Genomic DNA, 24,341 nt, shown 5'->3' with positions numbered 1-24,341 from the left:
ATGTTCTTCTTGGCTCTGCACGCAATCCCTAATAAATACATCCAGAAATATACTGAAATAATACAAGGAAGTTAATTCCAACCTAATAAACTGGCCATAAATGTTATAAATTCTGCTTATACACGCATTCCTAAGTATGTCACTAGCACAGATGTATGATATAAATAAAATTTATGAATAGATATTTATCTTAACTTTTTGGATATTCGGTAATATTCAGATATGCTAATGTAGTCACAGATACTCTATTAGCTTCAGTGGATTAGTGATTTTTTTTCCAGTTCAGAACGCCATACAGTTGAGCCCAAACTATTTTTGCTGTGATATCAGTTGTTATGATCTATTACCTTTTGCTCTCTTGTTTTGGCTTGGGAAATTTCAGTATTTTCAGTGACATTTCAGGGCCCATTTTAGTCAATGTGTAAATGTAGAACTCCCAGTGATTGATGCATTTTTGTTACAAAATGTCATGGCTTCAGTGGGAGTTTGAGTTGAGTGTAGATTACAGGGTCAGGCTATCTGAAGCCAAATAGCATTTTCAGAAATATTTACTAAATAATAGAGAATTTTGGAGAGTAGCCAAACCTGGGGTGTGGATGTTAGCACTGCCCCTTGGCTAAATACTGGCAACTGCTTTATTTCTGTGTCACCTGCTTTCCCTCATGCCATGGAATGGATAATGCTCTGTGTGGTCAGAATGCCCTACAAACATAACGCGTCTGCGTTGTTCTGGGGGGTAAAGGTTTAAGAGCTCTTAGCAGGTGATAGCTTTCTCTTTGCAATTTCTGTAGCAAGTGAAATAATGATGGAAGTGTCATATTTTCCAAAGTAAAATTCAGGTGCTATGTACCAACAGTGGCTTTGATTTTAATCACAAAGATCCTAAAATGAAAGCAGAGCTTTGAAGTTTGGGAAAAATCATTAAAATTTTCTCTACTGTTTTTCTTGGACTTGTATTACAGACTTAAAAGCTGTTATTGACACACACAACTGTCCTTTAAAGTCAGCGATCATAACTGTGACCATGCTTTTACGCTGAGCAGGTTGGAATATAGCTTTTTAAAAATGACCATACATGAAAGATGTTCCCCCCCACCTTAAAACCATTTTGAACAAAGTGAATGCTGTTCCATCTCATAAAGACACATGATTGACGTTATATAGTGCATGAAATTTTTCTTTTCAGAATCATGACATTTTATAATAAAAGTAGAGATAATGCTGGGAGCTAGTAATTATGTTATGTACTCCCCCAACAAAAATGATCCATTGGGGGAAGAAATGAAACAATATGTCTTTACAAAGAATGCAATTAAGTAAAGCTAGATTAGAGAAACCACTGAGGATAAGTGACATGCTTTATTATCTCAAATGTGTAAATTTAATTTTCTTTTTTCCTCATAATTCTTATTTTTTCTGCATTTTTCTCACTCCGTAGAGATCAACTTTCAACAGCTTCATTTTCCTATTGATCTATTTAATATTTCTCCATTGTGCATAATAAAACGCTAAACAGAATTTGCTATCAATGTGCAAACAGCCTTTCTGTCTCAGAAAAGAAAGATACTATTGTTTCAAAACTCTTCTCTCTGGGGGAGAAGATGACATTAACATTTTTGTTAGGGGAGGAGTGGCTCAAAATTAAATCTTGAAATTACCAGTATTTATCGGAGCGACTCACAGAAGTAGAGGCAGAGGCGAAAGGTGAAATGGCTGGGTAAATATCATCGTCTCTGCATCTCTGAAGGCAAGGCTAAAAAGACATTAAAATAGGGATGGAAAGTCTCCCCTTGAGAATACTTATCAGAGGTGCTCCATCTTGGTGGCAAATTTAAGACAAAACATGCATGGCAATATCTGTTGATGTGAAGAGTTTCCTAATAAAAGGGATATTTTATCCCCAGGACAAAGAATATCTATTTTTATAAATGAAAAGGGTGTATAGTAGATTAGTTCTGCACAACTGGACAAGGAAAGGGAGCAGTACCCTCTGCTAAATAAACCATTTCTAGGTTACAATTTTATTGTATTTCCCTTGGTAAAAAGAAATTGTACCCAAAGTGTTCCTGGAAAAGCATACAGAGAGTTTGGGTAAGTCAAAATATGTAAGGAATTATGCTGCAATCAGTAATGCTGGCAGCAAACTCAGCAAGGTTTTAGGAAGGATTAAAGATTCTGTCCCACTTCTGTGTGAAGACCTACGTGTGTGTTACCCTTTTTGGTGCGAACCCAAACACAAATCTTTATTAACAGTAGCCATTCTATTCAGAAAAGTGAGATTTGGTCGAGGGAAGATTTCTCCTCCTAGCTACTTGATTCTATACTAGCATACAGTCATGGCTCCCGCTGAAATATCTGTGAACAGTTTGAGCTCTGGGGTGAGCCCCTTCTGTCCTGTGGAGCAGATGTAGTTGTTACGTTTCTGGACTTGGAGTAAGGAATAAATTTTAAATCCGATTAATTTGTTGTTGTTGTTGTTACATTTGTTCATTATGTAAGACTTTCTTGAGGATACAGGGGAAAATTTTAATTTTGGAATTCATCTTGTTTAAGTGATCTTTGACATCTTGCTGATGTCCAAAATTCAGGCATCTAGTCAAGGCTATGCTTCCTCTGTGAGTGATGGAGGAAGAGGAACCTCCAAAGGGGGAGATTCCCTACCTGTCCTTGCTAGCTATTTTCAATACGTGTTGAATCACTGTTGGAGAAATGCACTGAGGGCATATATGAACTGGAGAATAATCTAACTGCTATTTTGCACACTATACACCATGCTTTCGGATGCCTGAAGGTACGTGACATGAGTCTTGCCTCATGACTAAGATTCCTTACAAGCAAGGAATATTAAATATGAATAGCAGTAATTTGGAAATTATCAATAAACCAAAATGGATTTGTTGCTGAAATAGGTGCGCTGTTTTGAGTTGTGAATCCAGCTGAGAGCATGGTGATCTATGCCTGGGCAATTCATGAACAAGAAAAACACAAAATGATTCAATAAATTGCTGGCTGGGAGTTCTTCCCTGAACGGTGTCAGAAATTGCAGTCCTTGTGGAAGGTCCTGCCCAAAAGAGCCAGGGATGAGAGGTGATGACTTTCTGCCATGGTTGTAAAGAAAATGTCTGGTGCAACAGATGAGTTTATTGCTGGAGAGTAGGTAATAGCAACACAAATTGCAATGAGTTCATTCATGATGTGTGCATCAAGTGCTCAGGGTATATTTACCTCTTCTTCAGTTTATCTTGGGATAGTTCTGATACGTGGACTTCTGCTAATTCTGAATGCTGCACGTTCAGGCATTTAGCCATGAATCTTAGCGTTGAAAGAATAATGGAAGGCTTTACAAATGAGTCTCATTTAGGCAGCATGTCATCACATGACCTGATAAGTAGGGACTCATCTGGATAATGATTAGGTTTTATGCACTACTACAAGGATTGATTTACTAGAAAGGCAAGGAGCAAAAAAAAAATATATATATATATATATGTACAGTAGATTTTATCTGGCTGAGCCAATTATTTGACAAGATAAGCAGATCCAAGCCAGATTTTTAATATACTGAAAGGGAGATCTTGCCTCCTTATCCATCTTAATGTGTATTTTCTCTTATGGATAGCTCCACCTATTTTGATCACGTTGTGTAGAGAGGAAAGTACTAGTTTCCAAACCAGTACCTTCGGTGCCCTCCTGGAAGGGATGGCTTCTGCACTGTGATATGCTCAATATTCATATTTCCTGCAGTGGTCTTACAACAACTTTAGTGAAAATTTTTAGATTGTATATCTTGTCAACTTAATATTGAACAAGCATTTGCTAATGGGACAATGTGCCAATATTCAGAAGGGTTGTGTATCAACGTGGCCTCACTCTGCATGTTGCTTAATGAGGCTGTCTTTGGAAACTTTGAGATGCATGCAGGACGGTACGGAGAAAAACCCTACAGATACTCAATGGGTTCAATCAATATTCAGGTAGCTGCAGTCTGTTCCAAAAAGAAGGGGTGTTTTATTGAACCAGCTCCTAGAAGTCCACAGTTTCTTTTTATATTACTTTATTTTGGAAGATATGCATACACGAGCTCTGCAGTTTGTCAGATTGATGATTGTGCTTGGCAGAACTCTACAAGGAATTATTTCAGTAGTATGTAGGTTGTGATGAATCACATTAGTGCAGACTTCATGGGCAATCTCTTTAAAACAAAAGCCAGACCTGAGGTGGTGCATTTTTCTTTCAGCGCATTCATGTAAATACTTATTTTAAGCAGAAATTAAAGCTTACTGCTGAATTATTCACCTAGGCTGAAGGACTTCCATTTCTGGTATTGCTGACCATTCCATCTTTTTCACCCCTCTTTCATTTCTCAATTTTTCTCCCTAAATCTCTCCTGTTATCATAACTGTTTATAAGAAGGATTATTACCTTCCCATTTCCTACATCGCATTGTTACCTCTGTAATTTGAGTGCATCACAACCGTCTGAGCTTCATGACATTTTATGGTACTGAGCAAACACCCCTGGAGGGAGAAGGCTTTCCCATCATACCCATGGATTTTTAAACACTTTTATCAGATGCTCTGACGAGTAAGGCTAACCTCTATGTATGTGCTAACATCTAAGAAATCTCCCTGCTGTGTGTACTGTTACCCTCAGCTGTGATGTTGACTTCAGCGCTACGGGCGGGAAGGAGATGCTGAGAAATGAAAAGAGGGCATCGAGGATGCGCTGCCTGAGCAGCGCTGGCAGGCTCCAGGCACAGGGTTCAAACTCGCTCTGACTGGGGCTGAGGGAAAGGGGAGGCTTGCAAATCGCTGTGGTTTTCTTTCCTTCTTTCCTTTTCTTTTAACGCGATTTGATCCAAACTCCTTTGTGGTATTTAGGACTGTTTCTGTTAACTTCAGTAAGATTTGGATCGCATTGGAGAAAACTTAATAAATGACAACTGAAATAATTGGTGATGAAACTTTGCAAAAGGTCTAGAATATGAGGTCAGTTCCTGAACTGCTCTTTCTATGGGATTCAGTGTTGCTTTTGCTATCTCGTTTTGCTTCAGTTCAGCTCTTGACTGTGTGGAAAAGCTGCCTAGTGTTACGCTAGCGTTCTCCTTCTCTTGCAGAAAGCTGGAGGAAGCGTGATTAATTTGCAAGGATGAGATTTGTTTCAGCTTGGTGGATGTGTTTGAGACCACTTGTAAAAACTACTTGAAGGCTTTGAATGTAAATGGCTGTTTCAAAGATTCTTTGTATTTAAAATATAAGCCTAGACAGATATTAATAATGAAAAAGGCCAATAAATGACCTTTTCTTCACTTTTTTAAAGTAAATGCAGTATTGAATTTTTCATCTGTTGTTTTCTTTTGAAATGTGAAAGATCACATGAATGAAAGCAGGTGAATTAGATTATGTTCTCCGCAGACACAACCCTGATGGTGTAGCAGTGTTTGGATACATGAGAATTATTTTTTCATTTATTCTGTGTGTTTCCTTGATCTCCACAAAAGTATTACTGCTTCACATTTTCATGAGAAATGTTTGAATGCAACTTAATTGTATCCATTTTTACAAATGTAATAACATTTCTTTTCTGTTCTCCCAAAGCTTTCTGAGCCATTGTGACCAGGCCAGGCTGGCTGGGGCATTGGGCAGCCTGCTCTGCTGGGAGGTGTCCCTGCCCAAGGCATGGGGGGTGGAATTTGATGGTCTTAATAGTCCCTCCTAACCCAAACCATTCTGTGATTTTTATGATCCTATGACTCTGAAGGAGTTCATCTGTCACGTAGTTGATGGGGCATGGTTCCCCAGCCATGCTGATGAAAATCAGGGGCAAGTCTGAGCAACCCTAAAAGAGAAGTTGGTTTGCGGATAGCCAAAAAATGTCTTGTAAACATAAATCTGCACATAAGGAGCAGTTGCCTGCTTAAATTTTGGCATGGGCAGGGTACTGAGAAGAGTGGGAGAAGTGTGTGAGCAGCAGGAAAGGGGCATGGGCTCAGCAGGTGCAAAGCTGCCCCGCTCCTTTCAATCAGACCAGCTTTACGCCTCCCTCAGTTGTTGGCCTTAGAGATTCATTTCTGAAACTTGTGTATCTAGTAATGCTGCTTGCAAACCACTATGTGATAACGTTTCACAGTCTCAGGTACTGCTCCTACCTTAGCTAATTTCTCTCTGCAGCACCTTATCGAGGGGGGATGAACCTAAAGAGAGAGCAGTGGCAGCACAACCTGTGGTGCTTTGGCTAATGAAACCATTTATAGTCCCACAGTCAGTTGCGGTGGGAAGCGGAGCTGGAGGTAGAGCACTCACTGCTGGCAGGGTTTGTGACCCTGTGCCATCTGCAGCGCCGTGGGCAGGGAAGCGGAGCTTGGAGTCCCGGCGGCTTTATGGCAGCCTTCAGCCTGCTTTGTGTTGTACGTGTGATATATGGCACGACCCGCGGGGCTGGTGGGATTTGTATCAGTCGGGGTGAGAAAGCGGGCTGTCCTAAGCAGTGATGTCCCCCGCAGGCAGGCTAGGTTGGCCAAGGCAGACAGCAGCACTCTGCCGGGTGCAGTGCAGGGGCAGAGTTCTCTTAAAAACGCTCCTCGGGTCCCCCCAGAATGACACAGGTCACTGGTGGGGCAGCCTTGGGGTGCTGAGCTGCGACCTGAGCCCAGACACCTGTGCTTCCCAGGACTGCCAGGTTTGTGTATGGGATGTTAATAGGCTCGTGTGTTTTCTGTCACCTCTTTGCCCAGTGTAGGGCAGAGTGTTTTGCCATCTACTAACTAATTAGATAGGTGCTTGCTTAGCTTTTCGTTCTTTTCATTGCTTTGTTGTTCCTTTCTGAGATGTTAAGATGCTCATTAGCTTCACTTTTTGCTTCTGGTGTGTGTGGACGTGGAGGTTCCTGCGGGCATCTCCCCTGCCCCGTTGTCGGAGACAAAAGCCTCCAGGGACGGAGCGGGCAGGCAGCTCTGTGCGCGCTTGTCATGCTGCTGCTGCACTCCCTGCCTCATGGCCTGTGCTTCCCCCGGCTGCGTGTGCAGCATGTGGCTCGCTGACAGGCGCTGGTCAATAGGTGAGGGGTCTGGATGCCCTTGCTGAGAGATTTGGAAGAGAAACAGACACCCAGTGAGTGACTGTGCATGAAACCTAGTGCTTACCAAGGAAGAAAACCTACAGAAAGGACACGCAGCGTCTGCCCATGCTACCAGTCTTGAAGGCTAAAGTCTTCTGAAGGGCACGGTATGAACCACAAGTTTAAAGCACGCGCCCCGCTGTGCGCTGAAAGGCTGTTCCAGGAGCTGATGCTAATCTCGCTGCCCCTCCTGCAAACAAGTGCTACAAATCCCTGTGAGTTTTGTTTGTTGTCTAGTTTTTTTTTTTTTTTTTTCCTAGAATTTAAAGCTTCAGCTCCAGAGCTACAGGAGCATCTTTGTTCGCATTTAGAAATAAAATACAGTGCGTGATAATTCTTGCAAGTCTGGGGGCTCTGAGCACTGGGGCACAGCATCGTGTAAGTGCAGGGGAGCCGGCATCGCTGCAGAAGCATCAAACAGTGGGGGGCGATTTGCTTTTTCATTTTAATTTGTCATTAATGATCTCCTAACTGGGGAAACGGGTGAAGTGGAGAAATTTGATGCTACAAATTCCAGAGTGAAACAGTGCAGCCTTCAGGTGTCATGGTCGTCGTCGTGTATTGTAGGAAATGGGCTTGATTTCAAACAGGTATGGAGGCAGTAGCTCAAAGAACGTGTGAGTTGAATCTTAACTGGCTTAAGGGCCTCCATGGACTCTAGGTTTAGAGTTTCTGCTGGTATTTTATGAGAAGAGCGAGCCTAAACGTATGGAAATTTCTGCCCCACCCCCGTACATAATGCGATGTCTGTGCAACTTGCTTGCTGTTTGATGTCTTCGATGTGAGAAGAGCAGTGGAGATAGGAGAGGGAAGGGTTCAGCCATTTGTGCTGTTTTGAGACAGCTCTGAGGAGCAGCCTGACGCTCAGCTCACACCTACTGAAATACAAAGTCTTGCATGACTCCAGGCTCCACAAGCTCCAGGAGCTCATCGTGTGCTTATGGGATCAGGGTAAGGCCAGTGCTTGCACATTCTTGTAACCTTACAATTTGGAAATTGCTCAGATGCTAAATCCTGCCGTCTGACCCTGAGACATGGAGAAATGAAGGAAAGCACAATTGCACCTTTTGAAAAGAGAAGGAAGGGAAGTAGCAAGGACCTTCAGAGGAAAGAAAAGATGTATTTTGTAATTGAAAGGAAAAATACTTCCAGGTATTCCTGCTAGTGAGGGTTAAGAAAAGCTTCATCAAAATGTATAGTGTAAATAATAAAAGTGAGAAGTGCTTAGTGCAGTCGAATGTGCATGTATGTGAATCCATACCCAAGTGAAACCACTGAAATGACTTTGAGCTGTCTGGTTTTTTCCCATGCCCAACTACACATATTAACTTCCGAAGTCTTAATGAATGAATTTCACTGTGTGTTTACACCAGCTGATTAGATTCCCTGCTGTAGGTTCCAATGTCAGTGATAAGTCTGCAGAGACTAGTATTTGCAAATTTATTAGCTCTCTACGTATTAGTGGGTAAAATATTCTCCTGTGATTCATGCCATCGCAAGAGAATGCTTTTCCAAATGAATTGCATATTGCTTCCTAAAATTTAATTCTTTATTTCATAGTCCCATTGTTTGCTTAGTTTATGTCCTTTATCAAATAGCTTTCTGTAGGTTTCTTATAACCTTGAACTTTCATGTCCTCCAATATAACTCATGCATTTCCATCAGTGAGACAGAGAGCGCTTTGCATCTCTTGTGCTCCCTGCTGGTTACAGCCTGAGGAAGGGTTTCAATATTCTGTACTACACATCACATCTGTCTGAGAATACTAACAGAAAGCCAGAACATAAGCATTGCAACCGGTGTTGATACATAGGCAGAATCAATACAACTTCTTTTTGTTTTAAACCCCGCCACCAGCAGAATGTTAACTTGAGATTCGGCTGATTCAGCTCATTTATGGTGTCTGGGACATGCTTGAAAATGGGGTTTACTTTCAGCTGCTTAACTATTCTGACAAAGTGTTTTTATTTATGTTAGTGTTGTGTTTTGAGTTCCAGGCACAGACCTTACATTCTAAGGAGCTTCAAAGACAGCAAAAAAGGAGTTCTGCCTTCAGAAAGTTTAGTTTTATCAGAAGATATGAGTGCACAGATTAGAATGCACAACAGAAACCATCAAGTAGTATTGGTCACCATGATATCTGCAGTTTCATAGCTGTGAAGTATTTTAAAGAGAGCTTTGTCTGGACATGCATCTTTTTACTTAAAGATAGTGGCTTTTATTTCTTTGCACTTTAAAACAGACTTGTTTCCTTGGAAGGGTGGTAGATTAAAAAAAAAAAAAGAAAAGAATTTTTCAGATAGCTTAGATTGCAAGAAAAGCTCATTTGTTAGGTTTGTGCTTAAAATTTCTTGAGTTCTTGTCAAAAGATAAAGTATCTCTATTGTATTGTTTGATCAAACGCCTGTTTTACGTGATTGCAAATGCTGCTGACAGTTCTGAATATCGGCAAATGATTATTATGATAATTACCTCATTGTGGGATAACAGCACAAATCTGCTATTGAAACATAACCAAAAAGGATGGAGACTGTGGTCCTGCAGTTGTCTCAGTTGTGGGCTTGCGTAGCATGCCAAATAACGCCGGAGAGTTCGCTGCGTATATTCAGGTGCAAGTCCTACTCCCTCTGCCATTAGAAGCACATTGTCAGAACACAATACCACATTTCTAACACCGCGTTGAAAAACAAAGCTGTATGTTCCTGCTTATTTCTTATGCTTTGAACTTTTAAAAATACAAGTAGGCAACTAAATTCATGTGATAAACGGCCTCTTAGCTAGTTCTATGATGACTGAATTGGAGGAGAACAAAGTGCTGGGAGGATTCCAGCAGACCTTGTCCAGATGAGCATCCTCCAGTCTTGCTGGGGTGGGTGGGAATGGGAGAGCCTCTGGGTGGTCATGGAAAACTCAGGAAACGATACATGTGGTTTCTTTTTTTCCACACAGGCCTTCTAATTGAAAGGTTGCAATTTGAAGTGCAACTGTGGTTGCTTTGTACTGTCCCCGCTGTAAAGGAAAAAGAAAAGTAAGAAATGGGGCCTTAGCAGATAGGTACTCGGGTACAGCTGAACCCTGTCTGGCTTTCTCTGAGTTCTCAGCTCTCAAGGGTGCTGCAGCCAGGATGCTGTGATTGAGTTTGTTGGGAGTGTTTGAGGCAAGTTAGAAACTTTCAAGGTCATGAGTCTGACCAAAGAGAAAAGGAAACAAGGAACCCTTTTCATTTCACAGCAACCAATTTTGTCATTCTTCCCTCCATTCACTTAATGCTGCAAGATAAAAGTGTACTCTTAACGTCGGCATTAGCATACTCCTACATGCTCTTTCATCTCATACATAATCAATCTACTTACCCACCAATAGCTGGAATGAAAAAGCAAAAGCTTTATTTGACTTAACCAAATGCTAACGACAGACCAGCACCAGCTATAATCAGATTGTTGCAGTGATTTGTGCAAATAATGATATTCTCCACCTTGCCCTGAGCAAACTCCCTTAACTTGGAATCATGTTCTTCCTACCACACAAGAAGTAATTGAATGTCCAAATGTTTTGTCAGTGGTAGCTGTACAACAATAAAGAGACCGCTTGTAAAGCATTGTGAATGCTTCCGCTTCTGACGAATGCTTCCGCCAAGACTATAAGGAAAATGAACCCAATGCAAAGAGCAGAAAACTGGATATACATCTCTCCTATACGTGCTGCAGGCTCTGCCTTTGCAGCTGCTGTTTTACAGAGACAAAAGGAGACTGGAGCAAAGTTGCACTTGTTGGCAGTATATCATGCCGTGGAAGTGATGCTTCTGGGAGCACAGAACTGTTTTGAGAAACTAGCCAACATTATGACATTTCCTTTTATTGAGAGCATCTGCTATCGAGGTGGTACCCAGCCTACATTTGTTGATTTCTGTGGGATTTCTGGTTGCTCAGCAGATTCTTAGGATCAAAGCCAAATTGTTCAAAGTTTAGATCAAATAAGTTAGACTGCAAAGCTAAACTGTTGACATTAATTTCTCAAGCCACGCATTTGATCTTATTATGCTTGCTAAAGCAGATAATTGTGGTGGGATAAAAAGGGCTGTGCCTGTTTTCATTGTTATTGGAGGTAAACGAAGGAGAGGGGGGTCCGAAGTCTCTTTCGTGGAATATTTCCAAGAATAAAAATGGTAGCTGCAAAATAAGTTCTGCAACTTTTCACGTTAGCATTGTCATTTCAGTGCCTGAGAAAATTGTGATGTTATTTATTCACAGCATTTATCTTCAAGCATTCATGTTTTTTGATGAGATATCCCAACAGGGAGCTAATGCTCTTAAGCGAAACAATTTAAAACCCTGAGAATAACTACAAAGTTGAAGCCAACAGTACCAACGTGAAGCTATGTTTGAGTGAAAATAGGAAATAGCTCGGATGATCTTTATTGTGCATCTAGCTGGAAGCACGGATTTATCTGACTTGTTTCCTTGGAAATTGAACGTGCCAGTCACAGCATCCAAACCAGGATGGGCACCCCCTGCCTGTCCTGGCTGCAGGTCCGCTGGTATTGGGGGGCGCAGAAAGTTCTGTATTCAGAAGTTTTTGAGCTAATGAAGTCCTTACCTATGCGCATTGGCATACGGCTCTTCCTTCTCCCGGGAAAATAATTTCTGCAAAGCTACAGTACAAGTAGAGATGCTCCGAGAGCTGCTGAGGATGAAAAGATTTGGGGGTATCTGGGGCTCCAGGTGCAGCAGCTCTTTGCAGTGTACAAGTAGCTAGGGAAAGGGGAAAACAGAAGGATGATGAGAGCACCCTGCTATTCATCCGTTATGTGCATCTTGTGAGACTGTCTCCAAAGAAGATATAGGAACTGCGGGAAGGCCAAAGGACTGATTTGTTATTGCTCTCCTCACATTGCCATCTGCTGCTTTCTTATTACAGAATGAAAGGGAATAATTCACTGTTATTTTTCCCTCTAAGAGCTGTACTACACCTTCCAGGGGCATGATAATTCAAGTGTCTGACTGCACTTTATTGCACAAGTTGCAATATCAGACCTCTGTGCGGATAAAGTGGGTAGATTTCTCTTCTGATTAAGATGCAAGATTATAGCACTAGTAGGATTTGTATGTAATGACAATTTAGATAAGAACTAATAATAGCCGAAAATTAAAATTCTTGAAAAACTGTGGAGGTGTAATAAAATATTGTGGGGTAAGCCACGGGGCATATGTAGCATTTTATGTACAGGGAAATTTAGTCTGTGTCTTCAAGTATTGCTGATATTGTCACGTCTGCCAAGCTTCCAAGTGCTTTCTGGCACAGTGGACCGTCAAAATCCCCATGATGCTCCTATTTACTCTGGCACAGAAGTCATTTGGTGGTGTTGCTTATCTCATTTGGGCAATTCTCATGAGCCATAACAGCACAGAGTCCTCTGGGGCATGAACACCTCTGCACCAGCCTCATTGCAGGTCCAGCTTTTAATTGCAGAGAGGTTCTTACAGACTGATTTTATTTCGGTTATACTCACCCGTCTCTTCTCCGTTTTTCAAAGCAAATAAAGAAGCAGGACTGTTTATATTCTAAATATATTATTTCCACTCTTGTTTGTCTAAATGTCATTAGAGGAGATGCCTTATCTGATACCATTCTCCTTCTGCTAGAAACAGCTAGCGTGTTTGTTTTTGGCAGACAGAGCTGCTCAGAGCATCAGGACAAGCTGCAGGTGCTATCAGAGAGCGTTTTACTTCAAGTGATGACTGGCATCAAGAGACGTAGCCGGGATGTCCTTCCCTCTGCACGGTGAGGCTGTGGGTCTGCTGCACACTGGGGCTGAGGGTCCTGCAGGCGCTGCACGCACCTCTGCTGGCTGCAGAGAGTTAAGTGGGGCTGGAGAGGGGGCCTAGGTCTAAGGGCAAGTTTTAGCATATCGGCTGAATTATGAGTTAGATGCTCTCTCCTTTTTCCGCTACGCAGCAGCAGTCTTCTTCATAGTAGAGGGTTTGCTTTTCTCCTTGTCTGCTCCTTGCATTGAAAAGGAATGGCATTTTCACGCAGCAATACAGCAATGTATGGGGCTGAACAACAACATAGGCACGTAACGCTGCTGAATGTATTCAGCTGCTTGAATAAAGCCTCGCGTGTTATCAAAGGGACAGAAAATTGGAAGGGAGCTGTCTGGCTAGGACAGGCACTGGTGCTGGGCAACCGCACCCTGCTGCTTTGTCCTTAGGAGCAAAATGCTTCTTGTACAGTGGGAGGTTTGCAGCATACAGACATCCTGAACACAAGGCGAAGCTGTAGAAGCTGTAGATGCCTCTGGTCCCAGCACCCAAAAGCACAATAGCTGCTCCTGCATGTTTTAGTTTTGTTCATTACTAATGGAACAAGCTATCATGGAAGCCCCGAGCTGGGATGGAAACCAGCGGTGTGGGGGAGCACAGCTGTGGTCAGTGCAGGCTCTGCTGGTGGGGTCCAGCTGCCAGCACTTGGAAAGTCTGTTTTCAGGCTTCTCAGGACTAAAAATGACTTTGAGTCAGCTCCCCGTTTGCAGGGAATATTCCTTATGGACCGCTCCTTTGCTTGCCCAGCACCAGCCCCGTGGGTTGAACTGCCTTCCCTGGAGCCTGGGGGACTAACGTGCCTTACATTCAGTGCAGGTGTGATGATGGCAGCTGCAGCAGCTCAGCTGACAAATAATAATCACCTGAACCTGGAAAATAACTTCTTTGCAATCCTTACCCTGAGTTCTACGTAATTTTTGGAACTGGATACAGGCTTGTGCTGTGCAGAGTGGATTGTGACATACCCAAAAGGTTTAGCAGTTTGTGATTACCTACAGCATTAAACCACAGAAACAAATTGATGCTCTAAGTGGAATTTAGTTATATTGGCTTCCTTCCACGCTTCACGAAGTGAGTGCATTGACTAACATAAATCTGCATTTTGAGACTTTTAATATGTCTGATCTCCAGCCTCCCCTGTTCAGGGCGAAAAAAAGACAATTTCTTGCAAAATACAGCTAGTAGAAGATAGAAGGAAAAAAAAAAAAGATCTCCAAGCTTGTGAGAAAGACTCATGGTATTGATGATGTGTCCCTTCTGAAGGCACCCTGTGTGGTACCACTGCCCTTCGCAGTCGCCCCACCAGGTGTTAGGTGCTGCTTATGTTGTGCTTCACAGCGTTATCGCGGGTGATCTCTCTGTACGAACAACGGCATGAATCTTCCTGATTTTTAGGAAAAGTCGAGCAAAAAAAAACTTTGTACAACAGCCCCAAACCAGAATCGTTATTCTGTGATCGTTCCAAGGTATTAATTAGAGCGAGCGCTGGGCTTTTTGCCTAGAAAACATACTTCAAGGCATTTTTTACACCAGTACAGTAAGTGGTTTCCATTAAAGGGCAATTAGCAGAGACAAAACCAGGCAAGTGCTCCATCTGATTCATCAACCCCATAAACAAGGTGCTGCCACCATTTCTTCAGCCTTAGACCAAAAAAAAAAAAAAAAGGCTTATGAATACCTCCATTATAAGTATCATCTGCTATGCAAATCTGGAGATGCTTTGTTGAAATTTAGATTTTTTTTTTGTTTGTCCTGTATTTCACTTCCATGCAATAAAAAAGCCCTTTGTGGTGTTTGTTCAGGGTTTCTCAAAGCAGTTTAATGATGTGAATAGAGAGATAGTTTAAGGGGAAATGCAGAGCTCGCAGTCAAACAATCCTACTGAAGTGCCTTACATGCTATCAGAGAGGACTGCTGTGCATTTTAATTGTGTTCCCCCTACAAATAAACCTGAATTTCTTTTTAAGTAGAGGAAGGAAGCAATTTTTGTCACCCAAGCCTCCACAGGCCATTAGAGATCCTTTGAACTTTATTATTTTCTTCCAGGTTGGGAAGAACTAAAATTCAAGAAATAGCTTAGAAGCTGGTACATAAAGTGTGCGTGTGTCCGTTCGGACCTCCTGGGTAAAATAGATGCTCCAGCTTAAACCAAAATGCAGAAATTGAGGGATGGCAAAAGCCAGGGGTGATGCTGAGGAACCATTTGTCTGCTCCTATTTTATGTGACCATGAGCACGCAGAGCCCCTCTGGGATGCTGTAACAGCTCTGGCTAGGAAAAACACTTTCTGTTACTTTGATCTTACAAACAGTAAAGCTGGATGTCTGTTTTAATAGCAACCTCACCCTCCGCGATACCAAAGACCTTCAAAGGTATCAGAAGGGAAAAAAAAGCAACTGGTTTTCCTGATGTTTTGTCAAAGCAGCCACCAGCATTGGCGACACAAGAAGAGCAGCTGTCCTGGGGGGCCGTGGGAAGAAGCACCCAATTGCTCGTTAGAAGACCGTTTCTGTTCAGGAGCTGCTCTGACCCGTGTCACTCCCAGCCTTTTCTCCAGGTGCTGCTGAGGATGCCTCCCCAGTCCTCTGTGGAAAGCTCAGCACAAAGTGAGGCTGTGCCTTGCGCTTTCCGTGGCGCTAGATTGCCGAAACCCTTTAGCCCATCTATTTCATCAGTTTCAGGCAGCTGTGAAGGAATTCATTTGAGCCTAGTGTTTTTCTGCTTCTCAGGTAACTTCACCCCAGAGACTGATTCAGTGTGTTATTAGCAGACACTGTGCAAGAGGGGAAGGGGATGGGCATGGTTGCTTTACCTTTGGGAACCCCTGTGCGTAAAGTACCTCACGGTAATATATTAAAAAAGCAAATTAGCTTTGTCAAGGAGTGAGCTTACACAAGTGAACTTTATCCTCTGCCTGGCTTGGAACTCAATAGGTTTTTTCCCTAGGAAAGCAGAGGCCAGGTCTGAGGGGGTGGGTGTTGGAGACACTCATGGGATTCATCCGGTGAGCTTTGGTACCTGAGCCTTCTGCACGTAGGAACAGCTAAATTTCATGTGTGCCCTAAATTTGGTCTTTAAGCTCCTGCATTTCTTCCTGAGGTTCAGCAGCTTTGCATGTGCTTGAGGTGCTTCCGTCCAGGCAGGGATGGATTGGGCAGTGTGAGGACACAGCTCTGTGACATCCTTCAGCTGACCTGTTTTAGCATCGCCGTGATTTTGCGCTCTGCTCCATCTCATTGGTTGCGTATTGATTTTCTGGATTTTATTCAGTGACTCCTAATACAGAGCTCTGCAGTGGATAAGGAGCCTGACTGGGAATCACCACCTCAAACCCAGCAGCATCCAAGGGCTTGTTTTTGTACTCGCCGAAGTTTTGATCTAGCCCTAGAGGGAGCAGGAGTGCAGCTTTGAAGACCTTTGGATAGCTCACACCATGTTTGGCTCACATCACAAAGCTGTTTACAAGTGCCGGAGCTCTGGGTTCCTGTTGAATGGAACAAAGCCAGAAGATGAACTTGAGCTGCTGATGGGCATTCAGCCCATAGCATTACACTCCGAAGTAAAATCCCCAAAATGGGTACTGAAGGGGTGCTTGGGTGGACCATGCCTAGAACTGTTTTGCTCTGTAGGTTTACTCCTCTTGTGCAGTGATGCCACCCCTGAGACTCTCCCAAGAGCTACCGTCATTATATTTGCTGTAATTAAGGTTGTGATTATTTAAGCCAGTAAGTTTCTTCTTTAGCTGAATAAAATTGATGGAGGGCTTCTGTCTCTTCAGAAGAACCAGGCTGGATACAGGCTGTCATATTGATTCCATAATGCATCGTGTGTTTCATGATCCTTTTTCTTTCTTTTTTTTTTTTTCTTCTTTTCCCTCCTGGTTCCCCGTACGTACTGCAGGGATCTGCTATCGTTAAGATTGGCTGGCTGTCAGAAGAGATTTATTAAGGAAAAAAATAGTCATTTTGTGGTCATAGGATTACGTTTCAGTGGAGAAAAGAAAAAGAAGGCATAGGTAACAATTTAGGACCTTCGTGAAAAAAATGCTGTTCAGAAATATTTGACAACCAACGACAGTGTAAGCAGACGTGCAGGCTGTTTCACACAGAGCAAGCGGATCAACATCACGCTTGGCAGCAGGGAAGGGGGCGGCACAGCCAGGACCCCGCTGTACTGGGGTTTCTTACAGCTGGGCAGGGCTCCTGGGGGCGGTGGGAAGCTGCAGCAGCCCCAGCCCTGGTGAGCCGACCCCTGCCCTGTGCTCCGGCCCTTTGCCAGTCACAGAACTGCGTTTCAGATGTACGTGGAAGTCTTGTTCAGCAGTAAGTCTCTGGGTGCTTAGTGGAAGAAAACCCCAGTTGCAAGTTTTGTAACGGGAGTCGGAGGTTTGACAAACATCGTCTTTATTTATAAATAGCTTTCTAGGGCAAAAAATGATGGTTCTGACTTGGAAAAGTATCTTAAATTATCAAGATGTATAGTGGTGAGCAATGCATAGTGCTGCGTTTTCTGCAAGATTGTTCTCTGGATAAAGCTGCAGCAGACGATGTATCAACAGACAGCTTCCTTGCTTCCCCAAAGAGTCTCAGATTTGCTCTCTAATCTCTTCCTGTGGGGATATTTTCTAGATGCTTTTTCTTTACAAAATAGATTAATAAGTCCACAGTGGAGCTGCCTTTTATGTGTCTGTCCTATGCCCAAAACACACTCACTTGGACCGTGAGAAAGCTGAGGTTAAACGATCCCTGTGTGACCATTAGGATTACTGGTGCATTTTGGGTGTTTTTAAGGCATACCACTTGCTTTTCCTTTCCCCTGCCTGCTGAAATGTTTTTTAAACTAAGAGTTTGATACCTGTCTCAGGGATTTAGAAAGCTGTAGATTGGGTCTGGATGTGAAGGCTGCAGGTGCACAGCAATGGCTTTTTAGGCTAACAGGGATGCTGGTCCTGCGCTCTGGTCTTTGTAGCAGTTCTGTACGATAGACAGAAGCCTCGGGAAGAATCCAGCGTGTCAGGAAGGCAACAATACAGACAATGAAGGCAGCTTGAATGCAAATGACTGGAAAGCAGTAAAAGTGTAATGCTGCAGTGGACCACAGAAATCGTGCTGACAGATCAGGAGGGGGCTGAAGCAGGTGTCTGAAAGCAGAGTTTAGCTGAGGAACAAACACAGTGGCTGGCAGGGAGGGATTGCCCAGAAACACGAGGGAAAAACCACCGCCGAGCAGCACAGACCCCCGATTCAATGAAAGGCTGCAAAGTGCCTCATTTTGCATGAACGAGAGAGGAAGTTGTAAAGTGGTTGTGCCGTGGCTTAGGCGGTGGTGTGAAACAATCCCCGGGTTAGACTGAGCAGAAGTAGGAAATTATTTATGGTGTTTGTGGTCTGCAGAGCCGGTGGAAATGTCTTTCCCTGCAGGAGGCATCTTTGCCCACTGGAAGGTGATCTGTATCCCTACGGCAGCCACTGGGCGTGTTGTGCGGCTTTTTTGGGGGTCGTGTAAGTACAGAATCCAGGGGAAATTCAGGCATCCCTCTGTTCAGCTCCACGTACTGCAGTAGGCCCCAGAAACCAATGGCAATTCAAACACGTTCCTATTTGTGCGTAGCTGAACAGGGGAGGCCTACAACACCTACTGAAATTTGGGATTGAGACTAGTTTCTTACCCCCTCCCCTTAACCCTCTACAAAATGTCCCAGTCCAGGAATCTGGCATGTATTGGCGTGTGCTTGGAAGTGGATACCTGTGGCCAGAGAGCCTTGCGTTTGAAAAGTTCGTTTCAGTTTGCACATAATGAGCAGGTTGTTGAGTGAGCAATTAACGTCTCTGGTCGGGCCTGGAGTTGCGTGCCTCCTGTGTTGTCTGAGGAGCCTCCTGCTGGCACTGCCTGATCTGTCCTGGTTCCTTCTTCCTGCAAGGCCTTGCAGAGATGCCCGCAGCTGTGGGAAACGCAGAGCGAAGGAAAACCAAGACAAACAGAGACACAGAGTGTGGTGTTACCTGCACCACGTTACTTTTCACTGTTGCTGCCTGGGAACCAGAGAAAATTGGAGAATGATGTGCTGGTAGCTAATTAAAAAAAAAAATGTCCTGAAGGAGGAGAAATGAGAAAAACTTCTTTCCTTTAGAGGAGGAAAGGTGCTGCGTGATCATTCTCTTAATGTAGCTTCCTCTTTATACTCTTGCTTACACTGATTTAATTAATTTATTTATTTTTCTTGAGAGTATCTTTGTGCTAAAAAGAAACTCTGCTTCACGTCCACGTGTCCATGCTGCTTCCCTCTGAAGGTTCTGAAAGACTGCATAGTTTTCTTCATTATATGGTATCAGAAGTTTTTATTAGTAGAAACTGAATTTTTGGGACTATCCAGCAAGTATAGATTCTTTAAAACAGCTTTTAATACGGCACCTTTAATATTTTTACACCTGGTAATGAAACTCCGTGTAGAATGAGCAGCTTCAAAGCTAGAAGCACATCTCACCGACGAGCCTGGTGGTTGTGTTCACATGTTTCTAAATCCAGTAGCTCGCGCGGTGCTTGTGGTCCTTTGGTGATTAGCTGCAGTTGCACAAAGCTGCTACAGAATTTCTCTGAAGTAGTTCACTCCTGTGCAGGTCTTCAGTGCATCAGCTTTTCATGTGCCGGTATTTAAATGGCTTGAAATTCTTGATCATTCTTGAAGGAAGGAGTGACCTGCTTTGCTTCACTATAGTGCTCGTTGTTTGTGTAGCTCCGTCAGATCTGCTAGAAATATTTACAAGCCAAACCACGTTGCTTTGGCTGCTATCAATCAGCAGATGATGAAAGAAAGGTCAATGTGTCTATTTTCAAACAACTAAATAGTAGGGCAGTTCTGAGGATTTATTGGATTTTCACCTGTGCTTGTACTTTCTGTAATTTTAATAATACTAATTTTTAACAAACAAGACAGGTAAAGGCTTATGAAAGAGACATGAGTGGCTTGTGAGGCTGCTGGCACATTTGGTTGTCTATTTAGCTAAGTGACATTTGTGTTAGCACGGCACTGGGTCACTGTGGTAGGTGCTGTACAAACCTAAGGTGTCCTGTCCCAGGGGAAATGCCACCTAGACAGACAGAAGAGGCACCAGGTGAAAGGCCGGGACATACCTGTGTCATCTCAGAGCTAAGGGAGCTGGGGTCTGAGGGCAGTGAGGATGCTCTTAAGGGGCTCTGCGTGGGTTTCTCAGAAGATTTAGTGATTCTACAGCCCAAACAAGCACCCGGCTTAGCTCCACCCATCAGCTCTGTGTGTGGACCTAGGCAAATACATTCAGCCTTCTAAAATGGCTCGAAGCTTGGCCAGCTGTGGTGCTCCTTCCCAGCCTTCTAGATGTAGCCTTGGCACCCGTAGAGAAAACTCAGGACCGTACCTGTCAGTGCAGCTCTGATTTGAACGGTTTGCCTTGACCGATTTGTAACTTGTTGAATATTGGTACAAGACAGCACAAAAACCTGTTCTGGAGGTGGTAGTCAAACCCAGGGAAAAGTTTTGACCTAGTATCTGAATCTCAAGGATGTCCTCCTTATCCCTGTATGAGAACAGGGATTTTCTTGGGACAGTCTTTTATTTATATGCCGTTCTGGGTGTCTTCCTAAATAATTGCTGCCCAATCAAGATGACAGGGAACAAATAAATAATGTAATGAAAACACTAACATTTGTAGATATTACCTAGTTTATGAGAGCCTGCGCAAGGCGAAGCAGTTCCCGCAGTCAATGGGTGTCGTGCTTTGGTGTGCTCCAGCTGTGATGCCTGTTCCTCGGTGGATGTTCTCTCTTTTTAAGATAGTTTCCCTTTATCTCAAACACATACAGGAGAGGCTCAATTCCGATCAGATGTAGGAAAGCACATCAGCCTGACCTACTTAAAATTGAGACAAATTCCAGCTCCCTGCTGGTGTAAACTGAACTACTGCTTTGAAAATTGCAGAGGGGTATGCATTTATGCCAGCTTAGAAATTGTCTCCTTAGCTAGTCATGTTGTGACTTGATAGCTTAGACAAGGGGAGAAGATCAAGAAAAATTACCTGCAGTAAACAAATCTGTAGCTGAACTTAACTCTTTGTTGCTGGGCGGGCAATTGAAATTGCTCATTAACATGTTTGATGTTCACATTTGTGTGATAAACATTTATTAACGACGATACTCGTTGCTCACTATGACTTACACTGATACTGCATTTCCATTAACTTCAGCTGCCTCTGGATCAGCCACAAAGTGCCTTTTTATAGGTATTCCAGAATTACAATTTGACATTCAGGCTGTTTGATTAGCCACCTAAATTGCATGCTATTTTTTCCTGTTTTGTAATCGGATTACTGTAATATTAACAAATAAAACAGGAGCTGAACAGCAATAAAGCTTCAATATGAAATGAGCAGAGAGGGAAGAGAACATCAGCAGGCAAGAGATTTAAAAATATAAAAATGCTAAACTGATTTGTTTCTTCCCCGCAGCTGGAGCATTGTGTTAACTCACATTCACAGCTCACAAGTCTCATGGTGCAGCTTCCATTTTGAGCAAGGGAGGGAAGGAAACTCATAACCTAGGGAAGTCAGGCTTGCTGGATGTTTATTTCAAACTCCTTGCTCAGAGGGGGTAGCAATTTTTTTTTTTTTTGGAAGGGACTAAAAGTATTTTATGAAAATAAGCAAATGAAATAGATTTAAACACTTGGCAGCAGTTATTTCTAACGTTTTCTTCTAATTAATCCGGGTTGACCAGGCAGACACAGGCAGTTTCTCTGTTCTAGCCATTGGACAGAGAGCAAAATGATGATCCTTGCCCCCAAAAGCTTGCAGTCTAGTGTGAATGGACCTAAAAGCTCTTCCCAAACTATGGATGACACTTTCTTGCTCATAAATCGACAATCTCAGAGCAAAGATGCTGAGATAGTATTTTTGGTGGGATTTTTATAGCCTCCCAAGGAATATGCTCTTTCCACCATGGGAATGAATGATGGTGCTGGCAAATTGCTCCCATTTTTCATGGGTAAGCAGACACTTCCCTATTCAGCAATTCCTGAATTAACTGTGAGGTTATTTACAGTCTTTAAAACAGTAAGCATATACCCCCAAAGAGCAAAAGCTATCCCGATCCGGGTTAAGGACTGGCCTGTGTGTGTGTGCAGGTATATATGGCCTGCCTGTGACCTGCTCCCCAGTGAACCCAATAATTATGGCTGAAATGCAGGCTGTTTGTATGGGTTTCTCCCTTTAGTCCTCATGGACCATGTGAAAAGTGTTTTCTTTGTTTGCCTGGTGTGCTGTAAACCCCGAGCAATATTCCTGCCAAAGTTCCAAGCATCGCCAATTTTCACTTACCCAATTCTCTGCTGTTGCAAAGGTCTGAACCAGAGCATCACCTTTCTTGTTGTGGCACATGATACTCTTCATAATGTAGATAGCACTGTGGAATATGTTGTGAACTGTGCTGCCAGGTGTGCAGGGGTAGGTGTTTTGTACATCCTTTTGTATTGAATTTTTATTATTCTGTTGGTCTGCAGAGAACAGGGGCTGACTTTCGAGAAGATGGGCATATGTCAGGAGGGATCAAAGCAAGAAATACAGAATCGACCTTGATGTCAGCAGTGAGTTTTGGATTTGCGTTCTCTCCTGGTGGAGTTACTGCAGTTGTTCCATCTTTTTCGTGTTGATGTGTGTAGTTGAATGTCAATCTTGTTAAATTAGCTGTACGCCAAATGTGGCTTATGCTGAGATTTCCCACAAAGCTTTCTCATGGGACGAACCTGTGTTCTTTTGCTCTTTAAAAACAAACAGAAATCCATTTCTTGTTACTCTAGTTATAACTGCTTTCATTTTCCTGCTAAACAAAACTTCAGTATAACTTAGGGTCAACAGCTGAAGAGGGCTGATGACATTGCAGAGATGTGCCAAGGGGCGATGGCAACAGAAGAGCTAGCTGGTGTGCATAGACCTGCCACATGGATCAGTGTGGTTACAGGAACTGAGATTTCCATTAACTTAATGAGGATTGCATTGGTCTGTGTTTGTTACAGATTATTTTCTGTAGTCCTTTGCATTAGTTATTAAAATCTCTCTCCACAGGCGGTCTGTTTTACGTAGGCTCAGTGCCTATCTGCTGGAGACCAGTTTCCATAAGCAGAAGGTAACAGACCACTTAAAGTGGATCTTGCACTACAATCTCTTAAATGAGATAATTTAACAGAATATTGATCCCACATTGTTAACTTATTGCGGCATATTGAATATGAAGCACTACAAGGCTGTAATTTAGTTGGAAAATTCTTCAAACAGGCTATCATTTCTTTTCTCTTCTTGCTCACAAAATGAGCTCAGTTGAAATATTTCCAACCTGGGTTGGCTGCTGATAGGTCATCAGTCCTGGTTTTATTTTAAATTTATAGATGATTAAATAGAAGACTTCTAATATTTTCAGCTTTACAGCAGCAGTTGCAGTTTTCTCCTTTATTATTAGGCTCTTCTGATATTTAAATTAGGGAACGTTTCAAACCCTCTCCTTCAGAAGCATCTTTCCTGTGGTGTCATGAATGCTGGGCTACTGTTGATAACTTTACACTAAAAACACTGCATAGTTAATTTACTTAAAATGAAATTTGGAAGGCTTCATCTTATTAGTCTTGCTTTATAATGTAATGCAGTTTTATAGAATAAGAGATAATCTATCACCACTGCTGCAGATTTCTGGAATGTGGATGCTTTTTATCTTTCAGGATTTAATTTAAGTTTGATTTAATACATTAGAAGATTTTCCCAGTTCCCCTTCCCCCATCCACAAAAGTCTGATCGCTATTTTTGTCATCAGAGCAGGATCTCAGTTGGCAGAACTATCAAGAAATTAAGGAATGTTTTCACTATTAGCATGTAGAACAGAGGAATATACGAGGTAACATGTCACTAAGCTTGATTGCTTTGCAAAAGAAATGGGAATTTATGCCTGTTTTTCTTCCTGATGTATAAAATAACTTGATTTTTAAAAAGTGTTACCATTTTGTCCTGAGAAATCATATCTTTTCTTCCCTTAGAGGACAGATGTTATAGTATTGTGATTACAAATGGATCTTTACCCTAAATAGTTGAGAGAGGAGAAGATATTTCATGCTTTTCTAAATCGCTGATTTGGATAAATAAGCATTTGTTCTCTCTGAGAGATTCAGCAATTTCTTTTCTATTTATTAAAAGGATGAAAAAATCACTTGTAAAAAGTTCTCTAGTCTTCCAACAAGTCCTCAAGGAAAAGTGGTAAGGATGAAGTTTCAAAGTCCTAATGCTATTTAAACCTCCAAATTATAGATATAGATATGAGATTTTAGCACTTTAGAGAAAAGCAAAGAAGCAAGCTTCACTTTTTGTTTCTCAGCGATCTTTTATTTCTAATC

The 24,341-nt window shown here is 42.5% G+C and overlaps 2 long non-coding RNA genes across 4 annotated transcripts in view; both read left to right on the top strand.

The window, feature by feature from the left end:
- The window catches only part of LOC136791599 (uncharacterized), a 37,396-nt gene extending 14,531 nt beyond the window's left edge, over positions 1 to 22,865 (top strand). The window contains exons 2-3 of the long non-coding RNA XR_010833907.1: positions 12,787 to 12,897; positions 22,467 to 22,865. This is a non-coding gene — a long non-coding RNA (uncharacterized lncRNA). The remainder of the gene's footprint in view (positions 1 to 12,786; positions 12,898 to 22,466) is intronic.
- Positions 1 to 24,341, top strand: part of LOC106035496 (uncharacterized) — a 122,758-nt gene that overhangs the window by 38,345 nt on the left and 60,072 nt on the right. The window lies entirely within an intron of this gene.

Source organism: Anser cygnoides, chromosome 10, assembly GCF_040182565.1.
Source record: "Anser cygnoides isolate HZ-2024a breed goose chromosome 10, Taihu_goose_T2T_genome, whole genome shotgun sequence".
Taxonomy (NCBI): Eukaryota; Metazoa; Chordata; class Aves; order Anseriformes; family Anatidae; genus Anser; species Anser cygnoides.
Note: the sequence above shows the minus strand (reverse complement) of the source record. Positions and strands in the feature narration are given on the sequence as shown.